Source organism: Symphalangus syndactylus, chromosome 15, assembly GCF_028878055.3.
Source record: "Symphalangus syndactylus isolate Jambi chromosome 15, NHGRI_mSymSyn1-v2.1_pri, whole genome shotgun sequence".
Taxonomy (NCBI): domain Eukaryota; kingdom Metazoa; phylum Chordata; class Mammalia; order Primates; family Hylobatidae; genus Symphalangus; species Symphalangus syndactylus.
This window is the reverse complement of record NC_072437.2, coordinates 74,704,669-74,718,620: the sequence shown is the minus strand read 5'-3', so window position 1 is coordinate 74,718,620 and position 13,952 is coordinate 74,704,669. Positions and strand designations below refer to the sequence as shown.

Genomic DNA, 13,952 nt, shown 5'->3' with positions numbered 1-13,952 from the left:
CCATTGGACTTTTCCTTCAATACGCATTGGGTCCTAGCAGTCAAACCTGTGGTTTCCTTTATTAGGCTCCCAACTTTACTCGTTGTTGTTGTTGTTGTTGTTGTTGTTGATGGAGTCTCGCCCTGTCGCCCAGGCTGGAGTGCAGTGGTGCGATCTCAGCTCACTGCAACGTTTACTTCCCAGGTTCAAACGATTCTTCTGCCTCAGGCTCCCCAGTAGCTGGGACTAGAGGCGCGCTCCACCATGCCTGGCTAATACAACCTAACTCTTAAGAATTAAATGTGCTTAAAATGCCTTTATAAATTACATCTCAGATGAGAGAGAAAACACTCTCAGCTTAAAAGGGGTATGATTGAATCTCCAGTCGTCTGAGGTTATACAAAGAATCCCCTTCTCTATCACCCCAGAACCCTTTAAGAGGTCTGAAATTCTGAAATAATCTCAAAGTAGGCCTTTCAAAATCGAGAATTCAGTAAGTCTTAAAACCTTCCCTAACGCTGAAATTATTTTTTCTCCCCAAAATAAGTTTAACAACATCAAATTTATGAAATGAAACCATCATTTCCCTATAGATTTGTAATGTTTTAAATACATACATTCTCTTATAGCTTATTTTATCAGCTCAAAGTATACGTAATTTATTTAAATTTTTCACATAGTCTTTCCAGTACTCATTTGTCATTATTAGTAGGGAGCCCATTGTTTTTCTATTCCTCCTCTCCTTTCCTCTTCAGCTGCTTCCCTTTTCCCAAGAACCCTAGACTACTTACTTGATCAGGTAAAGGGCTTATTTGATTAAGTAATGGCCTTCAGTACGGAGAGCACTAGTATGGCTGATGATTTCAATGAGTCCGTTGCTTTTGCTTCTAACACTAAGTGTCACTTTTGAACATGGTCTTGCATCACCCAGTGCACTGTCATTTTGTTGTTAATTCTGATTTCAACACATGTAAACATTCATTTTTCAATTTTGATATTTCATAATATAGTAAAATATCTTGATTAGGATACCTGTAGGTACTAACCGCTAGAAATAATTTGATACACCAGTGTAACTGGTCATAACTGTTGTTTATCTGTTGAATATTTAGGTTTACTCTTCTAAGCTATTTGTAACAGGAGCCTAAAAACTCGGTTTCTTTCATTGAACTTCATGGCTCTCCGGTTATTGAAGATGGCAAGCGAGGGGCACTCTGGATACAGGTCAGTTTCCTGACAACCATCAGGATAGTATGATAGGCACACGGTTCCAACCGTCCTCATTTATTTAAATAGCAAGCTAATTAAGGACATTGAAGAGTATTAGAGAGTTTCACGATCTGCTCATGTCCTGTGATTTAACCGTATTATAATTCTTTAATGGGAATTTTATAAACAGGCAGTTTGAGATGCAGAGTTTCCAACAGACTTAACGGAGTTTTTTCCCCTTTAGGTGTAAAAGGAAGAAAACGTCTCCTGGACCTAATTGCCACAATGCTGGTACTACAGTTTATTCGCACCTGGTTGGAAAAAAAGGGAATAGTGTTCAAATCACCGATGGAACTGGATGACGCTTCTATTTCCAGGTGGCTTTAACTATAGTATTATGCAACTTATTTATATTTTCAACTATTTATTCAATAAACCTTACAAACAAGCTATAGGGAATTATCTTACATGTGTAGACTACTTTATAAGTATGTAGGAAGATAATTTGTTTGCAGGTGACAGCTTGCCCACAGTCTCCTGTGGTGAGCAGGGCTGATGCGGTATTTGTGTCTTGGGCTGCACAGGAAATGGGCTCAAAGAGTCTCAGTGCAGCTCCCCCTGGAGCCGGGTGCTTCTGGCTCTGGATGTGTACTCTTCACTGCAGTGTGCTGATCCTGGGTGCCTCCAGAAGACCCACAGTGTGACTGTTGGGCCCAGCCCTGTTCCCAACAATGGCAGGGCCTGGGACAAGAATACAATACAAGTATTTAAAGTTTATAACTTTATAGTTTATAACAATACAAGTATTTTAAAAGTTATAAATCAAACTAGCAAACTGTTAGATTAAGTGTGTCCTAATCTCCTCCCTTGGCTTCATAACCAAGAATTTGCCAAGTTGGCTTATAAATACAACTTCATAACCACCTAGAAGGCCAGGTTCAAATTCAGCCCTTGGCTGACCCCTAGCACCCTAAGAGGGCTTGCATGCACACATGAATACCCCACCCATTAAAATGCCATCCAGACCCCATGCCAGTGTCCCCTCACCCCAGCCACCTTGCAGCACCAGTGAGATGGCAGCACTGTTCAAACTCAGGATGACAGACCAGGGAAGACCCTGGAAGTGGACTCAGGGCCATGTGGTCAGGGACGCTGGAGTTGCAGGGTCTAAAAAGGAGGATATGGGCTCCGGGGTGGGCACATTCTCTTGTCCCTACAGACCCTCCACCCCATGGCGAGAGGGGCATGACCAGAGTAGGCTCCCTCTGACATACATATATATGTATATACATACACATATGCACATACATACACATATACACATATACATACACATATACACATGTATATATATAAGTATATACATACACATATGCACATACATACACATATACACATGCATATATATAAGTATATACATACACATATGCACATACATACACATATACACATATACATACACATATACACATGTATATATATAAGTATATACATACACATATGCACATACATACACATATACACATGCATATATATAAGTATATACATACACATATGCACATACATACACACATACACATGTATATATATAAATATATACATACACATATGCACATACATACACATATACACATATACATACACATGTAATTGGCTTATGTTCTTTTAAAGGCAAGATAAGGGGAAAACTAATCAAACTAATAAAAATACTATTGCGAGGGAGGTTTGGTAGAGAGGACAAAGGATGGAAGCTAGGTTTCTCCTAGTGTGCTTTGTTTTGCAGTTTTGACTTTGGAACTATGTAAATATTTTACATAATAATGGATAAGATTGATATTTATTTATTTATTTGTTGAGACAAAGTCTGGCTCTAGCACCCAGGCTGCAGTGCAGTGGTGCAATCTCAGCTCACTGCAACCTCCGCCTCCTGGGCTCAAGCCATCCTCCCACCTCAGCCTCCTAAGTAACTGGGACTACAGGCATGCACCGCCATGCCCTGCTAATTTTTGTATTTTTTGTAAAGACAGGGCTTCGCCATGTTACCCAGGCTGGTCTCGAACTTCTGAACTCAAGCAATCCTCCTGCCTCAGCCTCCCAAAGTGCTAGGATTACAGACGTGAGCCACCATGCCCAGCTGGGAATTAATTTAAGGTGACTTTAAAACATAGTAAATAATTTGACTGTGTCAAATTATGTCAAATCCCCTAGTGGGATAGTGCCTAAGGATTAAAAAATATTACAAAGAAATCTCACTGGGAGTAGCCATGGTGTTAATAACACTTTTGATTTGTTATTTTGGAAGGTAGATACTAATATTGTTAGAAACTAATGTGTATAAAATCAAATAAGTTAAACGAAACCCCTTGATTTCTAAACTTGAATTAGATCAGAGAATAGAGGAACATGTTACGTGACACCATGCAAACGCAGTCAGCAAAGTCTGGAACGTGGGGAAATAAATGGCAAGAGAAAAAAAGGGTTGAGGAGCAGAACCTGTAAATAAACCTTTAGAGACATGTCAACCAAAAGCAAGGGTAGACCTTGTTTAGATCCTGGTTTGAACAAAACCCACTGCATTTAAAAAAATGAGACGGGGAAATTAAACACTACCTGGATATTTTATGATATATAAAGAAATATTGATAACTATTTTTTTTTTTTGAGACGGAGTCTCGCTCTGTTGCCCAGGCTGGAGTGCAGTGGCACAATTTTGGCTCACTGCAAGCTCTGCCTCCCAGGTTCACACCATTCTCCTGCCTCAGCCTCCCAAGTAGCTGGGACTACAGGCATCTGCTACCATGCCTGACTAATTTTTTTGTATTTTTAGTAGAGACGGGGTTTCACCGTGTTAGCCAGGATGGTCTCAATCATCTGACCTCATGATCTGCTCACCTCGGCCTCCCAAAGTGCTGGGATTACAGGCGTAAGCCACTGCGCCCAGCCTGATAACTATTTTTTAAGTGTAATGATTAAGAAAAAGTTCTTGAACACAAAACAGGTGTTCAGGAAGTTCTGGGCTAGGCGCATTGGCTCAGGCCTGTAATCCACGCACTTTGGGAGGCTGAGACGGGAGGACCACTTGAGCCCAGCAAGATCAAGCCCAGGAGTTTAAGACCAGCCTAGGTAACCAATGAGACCCCCATCTCTACAAAAAAACTTTTTTTTAATTACCCAGGCATTGCTGGGCACAGTGGCTCACACCTGTAATCCCAGCACTTTGGGAGGCCAAGGCAGGAGGATTGCTTGCTTCCAGGAGTTCAAGACCGGCCTTGACAACATAGCAAGACCCTGTCTCTACAAACAAAAGTAAAAATTAGCCGAGTGTGGTAGTGTGTGACTACTCAGGAAGCTGAGGTGGGGTGGGGGGATTGCTTGAGCCCAGGAGGCCAAGGCTGCAGTGAGTTGTGATTGTGCCACTGCACTCCAGCAGGGGCGACAAAGAGAGACCCTGTCTAAAAAAAAAAGGAGAATCATAATTTACTATATGTAATTTATACTTCCATTTTTTAAAAAGCAATACCTTCTCATTAGTTTGCCAAGAGAGATGAGAATTTATTCTTTTTTCTATTTTGGGGGTTTTCTTTTTTTGTATTTATTTATTTATTTATTGAGGCAGGGTCTCATTCTGTTGCCCAAGCTGGAGTGCAGTGGCACGATCTCGGCTCACTGCAACCTCTGCCTCCCAGGTTGATCACTTGAGCCCAGCAAGATCAAGCCCAGGAGTTTAAGACCAGCAATTCTCATGCCTCAGCCTTCCGAGTAGCTGGGATTACAGGTGCACGCCACCGTGCCCAGCTAATTTTTGTATTTTTAGTAGAGATGAGGTTTTGCCGTGGTGGCCAGGCTGGTCTCAAACTCCTGGCCTCAAGTGAAAATAAACCAGTGCCACTTGCCAAGAGAATTAACTAAATAAATATCAAAGAAAAAACACTTTGAACAGCTAGGAGATGGGACTAAAAAATTAGTATTTGACTTAATAGGCACATCCAAAGAGGTACTTATTCTATTTATATTGTTCCTAATTAGTAATATTATAGCTGTTAGAACAAGTATAAACTTTGAACCTGCTTTTGAACTGTAATATCACAAAGTGTTAAAGCAAGATTTTCAAAATTGATCAAGTATATTCAAGCATATAGCTCTTACTACATTACGCTATTGTGCTAGCAAAATGGTTTGTTGGCACTTGAATACATAAGACAATACGATTTTAGGCCAGGCGCGGCGGCTCACGCCTATAATCCCAGCACTTTGGGAGGCTGAGGCGGGCGGATCACAAGGTTGCAGTGAGCTGAGATTGTGCTACTGCACTCCAGCCTGGCAACAAAGCAAGACTCTGTCTCAAAAAAAAAAAATTAAATATTTTTTATTTCCTGTTTATTGCATGTTTGAAACTTTTTTCTGTATTTTCTATTTCAAGATGTACGTAACATTGATGCAGGAGCAAATTACATGGGGGTATAGACACAAGATTTTCTTACTGGTGGAGTGTGAACCAAAAAGTGTAGAGGCCACTGGACTAAAGGAGGCCGGCTGAATCAGTGAAAATATTCAAAGCCAGTTTTGTTGTTTTCAGCAGTCAGTAAGTATCAGTAGATGAACATTTACCAGGAAATGTTGGTCTTTTAAACACTTTGGGCATGCTTCTTATTTAGTATGTTCATTCAATCATGACATTCAGTGAACATTTATTGAGTGCCTACTGCGTACCAGGGATTAGTAAGCACGTTAAATTTATAAGCTTTGTTGATTTCCACCACAAACCCATAGGAACTCATGTTATTCTCATAATTGAGGAAACTGAGATTCCCAGTGTTGAATGAAAGCCACACAGTATCACATGGCCAATATCATGTGATTGCAGAGTCAGGACTCAAACCCAGCTCTTCACCACCACGCTATACTGACGGCCCTTTCCCAGTTCACGGGAAAAATCAGGAACAGGGAGAGAATTTTCAAAATACCAAGTTTCTCCCATAGAATTTTCTGAAGAACTTTGGTGTATGTTGCTACTTGTTCACTAACAAGTTCTAGCAGATGACAGAACAAATGAGGAAGTAGCTAATTAATATTAATGAACAACCTCAGAATTTTTCTGAGTGTTGAATAGACTTTAATATTCAACAGTCTCAAATATTTGACACCATTTATTGGACACAGACTTGATATGCTTATTCTACCAAGTTGTTCCTGGTTTATGTGACACAGCTGAACATATGCCGGTTTCATGGGGGACTCTCAGATATTCTGAAGGTACCTAATCAAGTCGGTACAGTGGGAAGGAGAGAGAAACAGAAGCCTCGTTTGTGAAATAGTACTTGAGTTTGTGCGTGAAGAATAGATAGGATTTAGATTGAGAAGCGTGGAAAGGGGACAACCATAAACAGCAGTAGAGAGGCTGGAACCTGAGCTGTCCTGTAGGCAGCAGGGATGCCTGGAGGCACGTGGAAGCCAGGAAGTGGTGGGCACAGGACACTTGACAATGCAGTGCATAAGCTCAAGGTCAGACGGGTAGAAGAACTTCCATAAGATGTCAAGGAAAACTGCTTTTATTAAATATCTCAATTTTTGGCAGAATCATTTTGTCTGATATAATGTGATGGGTTTAGTACCACATTGCATTTCACATGTTATATTCTGAAATCTGAAACATTTATTTTTTTTAAATCTAGGAATATTCCCTGGGCTTTTGAGGCAATAAAGAAAGCAAGTGAATGGGTAAGAAGAACTGAAGGACAGTACCCATCTATCTGCCCACGGCTTGAACTGGGGAAAGACTGGGACTCTGCCACCAAGCAGTTGCTGGGACTCCAGCCCATAAACACTGTATCCCCTCTTCATAGAGTCCTCCATTTCAGTCAAGGCTAAGTCAGATGAAACTGAATTTTAAACTTTTTGCATGCTTCTATGTAGAAAATAATCAAATGATAGTAGATACTTATAATGAAACTGGATTAAGGTTTTATTCAGTGTAGCAATTAGTGTCTTTAAAAATAAAGTGGAAGCCGAATTACTTTAATCAACTAACAAGCAATAATGAAACTTAAAATATTTCAGTTTTCTGTCTCATTTGTTGTTGTTGTTTTATTTTTTATATTTTTTATTTTTTTGAGATGAAGTTTTGCTCTTGTTGCTCAGACTGGAGTGCAATGGCCTGATCTCAGCTCACTGCAATCTCTGCCTCCTGGGTACAAGCAATGCTCCTGCCTCGGCCTCCTGAGTAGCTGGGATTACAGGCGCGTGCCACCATGCCCTGCTAATTTTTTGTATTTTTAGTAGAGACAGGATTTCACCAGGTTGCCCAGGCTGGTCTTGAACTCCTGATCTCAGGTGATCCACCTGCCTCGGCCTCCCAAATTGCTGGGATTACAGGCATGAGCCACTGCACCTGGCCTGTTGTTGTTGTTTTAGAGATGGTCTCAGTCTATCTCCCAGGCTGGAGTGTGGTGGTGAGATCATACCTCACTGCGGCCTCAAACTCCTGGGCTCAAAGGATAGTCCCACCTCAGCCTCCCAATTAATTGAGACTACAGGCGTGTGCCACCACACTCAGCTAATTTTGGGGTGTACTTTTTGTAGAGATGGGTCTTGCTATGCTGCCTAGGCTGGTCTTGAATTCCTGGCCTCAAGCAATCCTCCCACCTCAGCCTCTGAATGTGTTGGGATTACGGGTGTAAGCCTCTGCACCCAGCCAGTGTTTCAGAGCTTTATGGTGATGAGACATGCTTCTGGATGGTCCTGGGAGCCTGTGTCCTCACATTCAGGAGTCCAGCGGAAAGCTGGCTCAGCTGGACTGAGCAAGCTGAGAAGAAACATAGTCTTTTGTAGGGGATCTGTCAGGGTGGTGGGAGAAATTATAAAAATTAAGTTGTAGGAAATAGACACAAAACTTCTTGGAAGGCTGGGAGGTTTGCATAGCTTCAGTAAAAGATTTGGCTGAGGCAGCTGAATTCTCTTAAAAGCTTAGGGTGTAGATACATAGGAATGTAGAGGAGTTTATCTAAATAGCTTGTTTACTCATGTGGTCCTAAAACAGACCTCTGATCATTTGCGGGCGCATGACTGCTCTCTACTCAGGAGGTCAGCAATGTTAATTACCCTCTAGTGGTGTGGTGTTTACTTGAGACCTTTGTCATTAAATCTGTACTGAATAAATGCCTGGAGCCCCAGCCTGACAGGGTTGTGCCTGCTGACTCTTTACAGCACCCTCCTCAGTGTCTGGGAGCTGCCTGGTCCCCTACCCCACTCTTTCATGTGATACCTGTGTCTGAGTGCATTTCTTCATCTGTCACGCAGCCAGGGTCTGCAGGTTGGACCCAGCAAGTTATTGACACACTTTGAAAATTATACAGGATCGGTTGTTGAGTTGGATATTTTAGTCAACATTTATTAAGCCCATGCCTCAGCAGTAGTTGACTTTTGCCTAAAGGGAGAGAAAGAAATTCTAGTTTTCCCAAACATCCAAGGCTCCAAACAAAACATACTGAATCAAGATTTCCAGAAGAAAGTCCTGGCAACTTGGATATTTAATAGGTGCTCCAGGTTATCAAGCACATTAGAACACAATGGCCCAGGTGCTGTATCTCAAAGTGTGAGTCTGTGGACTGGCATTGTCTGCCTCACTCAGGAACTCATCAAGAGAGGCAGAATCTCTGGTCCTGTTTGAGACTGTTGAATCAGAAGCTGCATTTTATTTAGCAAGGCCCCCAGGTAACTCCTGTGCAGGTTTATAGTTGAAGGGCTAGCGGAATGTGGTGACAGGAACATATTTGGTGCTTGTTCAGAGCCTTGTTTTAAGAACCTTCAATGCTTGTGCCCAGTGGAGCATCCCATCAGTCCAATTGTTGGGAGGAAAGCTGAGGCAAGACTTGCTAGTCTGACATAATATGAAAAGAGCCTTGGAACATGTCCTGGTTCCAGAGTTTAAAACTTCTTGTGGCCTATGGAACACCAGGCTCTGTGCTTAAGGGTGGAAGGCTGCCCCGCTGTACTACAACCTAAGTCCGGGGCATAAAACCCCTCATGGCTTGGATGGAATCCAGGACTCAGGACATAAAACCCCTCATGGCCTCTGGTATGTGTCCAGACTTGCTGACTCCTTGCTTCTTGCTCTCCCAGGATCATAAATTGATTGTATCTTGAGGTAGAAGGAAATATTCAACATTATCTCGAGTAGCAGCACATGTTCCATACGCTTCAAAGAAAATGCTAGACCGACACAGCTATAAACCAAACACTTGATGTGACTGCTTCCTTTCGACCAGCACGTCCTCACCGCCTGCTTCTTTGTTTAATCACCAATAAATGGCGTGGGCTCCCAGAGTTCGGGGCCTTCACAGCCTCTATACTAGTGTTGGCCCCCTGGACCCACTTTGTGTACTATTAGCTTGTCTTGTCTCATTCCTTTGACTCTGCCGGACTTTGTAGCCCCCACGGCCTGGTGTTGGGTTTGATCACCCAACACCAATGTGGCTATTTGTGACTGCCTTTGTTTTATAATATTTTTATTATTCACCTTGTACAGATGAAGACTTCTAGCTGTAGAGGCCAAAGGGGCCACACTGCAGGTAGAGCAGGCATTCACCAAGGTATTTGTGATCCTGAGGGGCAGCTCCCACCCTTGGCTGCCTGGGTGCTTCTTTCCAGACCAACTGTCTTGTGACATCCCTTTAGGCACCCAGCACAGGCTGCTGTCTGATTTAGAACTGAGCCTGTTCAGTTGATGGCTCAGCGCAGGCCTCTAAAAAAGCAAGCCTGATGTGGGTTAGTACCTCTGTGGTTGGCTTACTTATTTGGTGTTCATTTTTTCAGTTTTCAGAAAGGTCTGTTGAAGTGCTGCTGGTGGCCATAGCATTGATGCGCAGGGGAGGTTTTTGATCTGTGAGCTTTCTGAGGGACAATTGCTAAGCCGCACTCATACCTTGAGCCCCTTTCCTTTGCAACAATGTAGAGCCCAGTTCATGGCTCCCAGAAGTTTAGGTCCAGTAATTTGGCTGCAGGCCGAGAGAACGGGAGGCTGCAGACTTGGACTAATGGTGAACTCTTTCCTCCCCCCAGGGATATGTGGTGCCTGTCAGAAGCTCCAGAGTGCTGCCTTCCATGAGACCAGCAGAAGAGTGGGTAAATATGAAGTCCAATCCCACTATCCAGGCTGCCATTGACCTAATGGCAGAGGCTGCAGGTACAGTCCTATGCCTCATAACCATGTTTCTGTTGGTGATGGACAGTGTATCTGATGGTGGTCCCATGAGATTATACCATCTTTAACTATACCTTTTCTGTGTTTATATATGTTTAGATACACCAATACCACTGTGTTACAGTTGCCTATAGTATCCAGTACAGTAACATGCTGTACAGGTGTGTAGCCTTGAGCAACAGGCCATACTGTATAGCCTAGGTGTGGAGTAGGCTATGCCATCTAGGGTCGGGTGTGTATGCTCTATGATAGCACAATGATGACATTGTGTAATGACACATTTTTCAGAACACGTCCCAGTCATTAAGAAATGCCTAAGTATAATCCCAGAGAAAACCCAGTCTTCCCTCTTCCTCAAGTACCTTCTAAATGAGATCAAATGAAAGTGGTATGAAAACATTACCTTTCTCCCTCCAGAAGCGATGGGCTTTACCTTTGGGATGAATCCATTTGATGGAAGTGTGGTATTGTTCAGAGTGTGGCAGAAGGTAGAGGAGTGTCCATTATTGCTAACACCTTGTGAGTCAGGGTGAGGGGAGGAATGTGCCCAGTACAGCTGGAAAACAGCTCAGAGGTGAAGCCCCTTGTCCATTGTCACCTGGCTGGGATAGGCAGGTGACCTGGTTCTTCACTTCAAGCCTGGCAGTCGTCAGAGCCCTTGTAGTGCAAAAATAACACCATAGCATCTCCCAGGAAACATCACTTACTGTCCCGGCTAGTGTTGGGAAAGAAAGGAGGGCACTCTTTAGAAATGTCTTTTACAATGAGATTGATAATGGACTGTGTCTTAGAGCCGTGAAAGGAAAGGAGAAGTTGTAGGATTTCCTGGGAATGTCAGCTAACCTGAGCCTAGGGGCCTGAGCCCAAGGGCAGACTGAGGCTCCCCCAGCACAGGGAGGTGCTGCCTGTGACAAGGGGGTAGTGCTGGCACAGTGCAGGCTACTCCCTGCTCCTCCTGCTTGAACGTGCAGGAAGGGCAGGACCCTCGGGCTGAGGCACAGGCGGAAGGGGAAGTGCATGGTGGTAATTTAGTTCTCCAGAGTCCAGAAGTAGGAGGAGAGGTTGGAATGCTGATTGCCCAAAGGGAAACCCTGGACCACCCTGGCCTCCCACAGGACCCTCATAGTAATTGCGGCTCCCTGCAGTGGGGAGGCCAGAAGGAGTGTTGCCCAATGCTGTCCTTATCCAGTCCACGCCCATCCACAACCAACAGATGAGTATGGTCATGAGTGTGGTCACCTCATCAGTCATTTGCTCAATTGTGAAAAAGAAATTGTTCAGAGAAGAGTAAAGTGTTTTTCCATGAGCCAAAGGTCGGCCAAGGTATGCTAATGAGGAGGACTGGAGACAGCATGTCACAGACACTGATAAGGAGCACTGGGCAAGGGCACTTCTCCCAGGGCAGAGCCCACAGGGAGCGTCCTGGCACCAGACGCTCAGGGAACTGAAAGCTGGCAGGGGCCCACCCAGTAGTCTCTTGCCCACTATGTGCCTTTAGGCTACAGCCTCCCATGCCCCGTTCCCCCTCCCTGCCCTGTGCCACACTGGGGAGGATGCTGACCCTGAGAATGGTGCAACCATCTGCCTGCCCCTGGCCACCTCTCACCAGCACGTGAATGCTCTTGGGCTCAGTTCTGTCTCTGCAGTAGGAGGGTGTTTAGCCACATGAGAGAGTCTTACCGTTTGACATTTTATGTCTTCCAGTCTGTCAAAGATCTAGAACATACTGTGATAGAATTAAAAAGTTTACTTTTGGCTGGGCAAGGTTGCTCAAGCCTGTAATCTCAGCACTTTGGGAGGCGGAGGCGGGTGGATCACTTGAGGTCAGGAGTTCAAGACCAGCCTGGCCAATATGGTGAAACCCCGTCTCTACTAAAAATACAAAAATTAGCCAGATGTGGTGGTACACGCCTGTAACCCCAGTTACTCGGGAGGCTGACACAGGAGAATTGCTCGAACCCAGAAGGCAGAGGTTGAAGTGAGCGAAGATTGTGCCATTACACTCCAGCCTGGGTGACAGAGCGAGAATCCATCTAAAAAAAAAAAGAGTTTACCTTTTCCTATTTATGTGCATACAGGTATTTGGGTACCACATTTGTAATTTACAGTGAGTTTGAAAGATAGAAATTGTAACAGTGTGGTTGGGAGCCAGGTGTGTAAGCCATTTGCTGGTGGGCATGTTTTGAACATGTATTGGGCCCTTATATGTACAATCTCTGGGATCCATCATTACTGTTCATTTCTTCCAGGAGAGGAATGACACACTTCTCCATTTAATTGCCAAATTATCTCCAATTCTGAATCAGTGGAATATAATTTAACATGATTTTACCATGATTGAGTCATTCTCTCCCAGGTACTGCTGGGCTAGGATAAAATGAGATCTGAATTACATTAAAATAATTAATTATTCCAAGAGAAGAGGTGACAGAATGTTTTAAGTGGGTGCGTAATTTAGATAACCTAGATGCAGATAAGCTGAATAAAGAATTTAATCCAGCACATTCATATTTTAACTTGATCATCAGCAATGGGAGTTTGAAACCCAATTGCAGCTGCAGGTCCCACACAACTGAATTCGGTTCCTTGTGCATAGCAGTGTTCGCTGGAGATGTCTGGAGGTCTGAAGCTGTGCCCTTTTATAGGCAGGAATTCCACCAGGATGGGTATAGCTTGTTTTTTTTAAAAGGCTTTGGACTGGATACGATTGCCCAAGACAGAGTAGACAGCGAGGAGGGCTGAGCATGAATGGGATGACCTACCAGCACAAAAAGGGCAGGCAGGAAGGCAGTAAAGAAACGAGCAGGGCCCAAACCAGGAGAGTGTGGCATGCCACCATGGAGACTGAACCGAAGCAAAACCACAGGCGACTGTAGTGCTGTTCCCTGTTGAAGGAGAGACACTCTACTACAGAAGACCTGGACTTCAGTTCAGTTCAGTTTCCTTAGCAAAGGACAAAATGGGGAGAGAAGACAGGCAATCAGGGAAGAAAAAGTCATTCACTTATGTGAGGCAAACATCGCATTCAGTCGTACTAACAAACTAAACATGATAAGCTACAAAGAACTATAGTTTTCGCTGCTCTCAAAACACTATTGAGATTACCAAGTTTTAAGCTTATTTCAAGATTATTTATAGGTGATTCCCCAACTGGGAAAGTCATTTCTGAATTTCTTCTCTTCTAAAATAGATCCAGAAAAATTAACAAACTTTATTCCAGTTAGAAAGTTTGGGATGTACTGCTTCAGCCCCTGTCCTAAGGAAATTATCAAGCCTGGAGGGTGGGGTGCTATCAACTGCCTGCCACCGTGTTACCTTCTGGCATCCAGAAGCTTCCCTGTGCCAGATGGAGCCACCAATGTGGGGAGGAGAGCACAGAGCAGAGAATCCACAGAAACCATACCTGCAGGGAGCAAACACCATCACACCCCACTGCTGTGAATGCAAATGCATTTACCTATTCTTACCATCTCTCTCAGCATGTTGAATCTATTCTGGGGTTAGACAAGCTCCCAGACTTACCTGCTATGTTTAATGAAAACATGGTAAAGGAAGAATCGGGGCT

At 43.7% G+C, this 13,952-nt stretch overlaps 1 long non-coding RNA gene across 1 annotated transcript; it reads left to right on the top strand.

Annotated features, from left to right (window-relative positions):
• Window positions 1-1,432: 1,432 nt before the first annotated feature.
• LOC129463849 (uncharacterized) lies at window positions 1,433-7,173 on the top strand. Its single transcript, XR_008651306.2, has 3 exons — window positions 1,433-1,565; window positions 5,609-5,770; window positions 6,861-7,173. It is a non-coding gene; the product is annotated as an uncharacterized lncRNA (long non-coding RNA).
• The last annotated feature ends 6,779 nt before the right edge of the window (window positions 7,174-13,952 follow it).